This window comes from Triticum aestivum, chromosome 5D (assembly GCF_018294505.1).
Source record: "Triticum aestivum cultivar Chinese Spring chromosome 5D, IWGSC CS RefSeq v2.1, whole genome shotgun sequence".
In the NCBI taxonomy this organism is placed as follows: domain Eukaryota; kingdom Viridiplantae; phylum Streptophyta; class Magnoliopsida; order Poales; family Poaceae; genus Triticum; species Triticum aestivum.
Window position 1 is genome coordinate 177,150,163 of NC_057808.1, and position 2,679 is coordinate 177,152,841.

Consider the following 2,679-nt stretch of genomic DNA (forward strand, 5'->3'; position numbering starts at 1 on the left):
CATGAATATTTTTTCAAATTTGATGATATTTTTTCATATTCATAAATGTTTTCTAGAAAATTATTAGATGCAACTAAAAATCCAAAAAATATATTTTCAAATAACAAATTTGATGATATTTTTTCATATTCATAAATATTTTCAAATAAGAAATTTTATGATATTTTTTGACATTCATAAATGTTTTCAAATTTGATCGTCATTTTCTAAAAATTATTAGATGCAACTAAAAATCCAAAAAAAATTACTAATGGCGCACCAGGAGAAGGTGCGCCATTGCTATGAAGGTACTTATGGCGCACCCCTAGGAGGTGCGCCATTGGTATACCAATTTTTATTTAGGTTTATTCTGGTATTGAATTTCTAACTCACAAAAAGTATTGAATTTGTTAATATTTTTTGAACTCATGAATATTTTTAAATTTCATGGGCACTTTTTGAATTCATGAGTATTTTTTCAAATTTGATGATATTTTTTCATATTCATAAATGTCTTCTAAAAAATTATTAGATGCAACTAAAAATCCAAAAAAAATTCAAATAAAAAATTTGATGATATTTTTTCATATTCATAAATATTTTCAAATAACAAATTTGATGATATTTTTTCACATTCATAAATGTTTTCAAATTTGATCGTCATTTTCTAAAAAATTATTAGATGCAACTAAAAATCCAAAAAAAGTTACTAATGGGGCACTAGGAGAAGGTGTGCCATTGGTATATGTATGTTTATGGCGCACCCCTAAAAGGTGCGCCATTGCTAACCCCCCCCACTCCACTTGCTCCCCTCTCCCTCTGGCCTCTCTCCCTCCCTCGCCAGATCCACGCGCCCTCCCCCGACCCACTGCGCCACCGCCCCGACCCACTGCGCCGCCCGTAGCTTCCCTCCACTCCACAATCGCCCGCTCGGCCTACCTTCCTCCTCCAGATATGCCTCCCCGAGCGCGGCCGCCGTGCGTCACCGCGGCCACCGACCGCCCCGTGCTCCGTCGTCGTGCCTAGGAGCTGCGCCAGGACCAACACCATCATCACCTTCATCGCCTACGTCCACGGATAGGAGCCGGGTCATCAAGGATCGAGCACATCGACCTCTTCTTCCTCATCACCGACCACTGCTTCTCGGCATCGATCCGTGCTGCCCCGACCACCCTCGGCCTCGCCGTCTCCTTGCCCAGCTCCACGGTGAGCGTCTCCATCGATTACCCCGCTTTTCCCCTTGTTTAGTCACCGTTTGTGCCGCCCACCACTTCCCTGCGGGCTCGTGCTCACCGCGCCGGCCGCCCCTCGCGTGGCCGTGCGCCACCCACTCGCGTAGAGCCTAGAGGATGGCCACATTGGCAGGCATAGAGTTCAGCAAGAACAGGGCATCAACAATGCTACTCTAGTATCTAGTTGGGGAGGGACAAATGGACAGGGCATCACTGTAGCCGTACTACACAACAAACTATTAGTCTTAGGATTAACACTCCTCATATGAGATGAGAGGATTTTTTTTTTAAATGGCTTTTCCCTCTAGCTAGCTTTATTTATGGGTTTAGACTTCACTGGGTTATCTTACCAGACACTCAAATACCAAACTGATGCCGGCCCTGGACTAGATATATGTCACGACCGGTTTTCCAATAAAAATATTTATTGAGAAACCGATCCCTTTTACGGACCAGTAGAGAAGAATCCTTCTCACTGGTAGACAAATTCTTGATCACAGAAGAAAAACCAGGAGTACTAAATATAATACAAGGTTGAGCGGAGACTGCTCAACAATTTATTACAAGCACGCCAATAATACATAAAGGCGGATAGGGTGGCATAACTACTAACTCACAATAAAAGCGGTGGTGGATATATCACAGTGAAGTGGGTGACATGACTCCTGAATCTAACAGCTCTTCGAGCATCGGAGTGAGGCTCGAGGATACTTATTGTGGGTGGCGGAAGCGTATATAATACAAGTGACCAATATCCAGGATCGCACAGGACTGACTGGGATTCCTCTAGGCGTCGGACTCACTATCAAACTTCTCATCCATGAGATCGCCTTCGTCAACATCTGGCCAAATCAACAAGCCAGGTGAGTACTATGAAAGTACTCGCAAGACAGTTCGGACATAAGATATAACAAATGTAAGCATGATGCATATGAACAGATTAACTAAGCGCACTCAGACAAGGAGATAGCCATGCATGGAAAATAAAAGGGAAGTCAGGCGGTAGTCCTCCCGAAAACCCCTGTAATACCGAAGGCCAATCGAGTGTCTGAATGACTCCTCGAAAGGATACAAACGAAATAACAATGCCGCAGTCGGGCGTCAAGGCGACACCACATAAAGGGCTTATAATGGAGAATTAATGACAGTGCGTGCCACAGTCGGACGTCTGAAGCGACATCACATAAAGGGCTTATATTGAAAGTAAATGACAAAAGTGCCACAGTCGGACGTCTGAGCGACATCACAGAAAGGGCTTATATTGGAAGTAAATGACAAGAGTGCCACAGTCGGACGTCTGAGCGACATCACATAAAGGGCTTATATTGAAAATAAATGACGAGAGTGCCACAGTCGGACGTCTGAGCGACATCACATAAAGGGCTTATATTTCATAACTTAATACTTCAGTAGCTCATGGATTTAAATCATTTCAGGTACGAGATAAATAAAAGGTTAGTCCATCCAC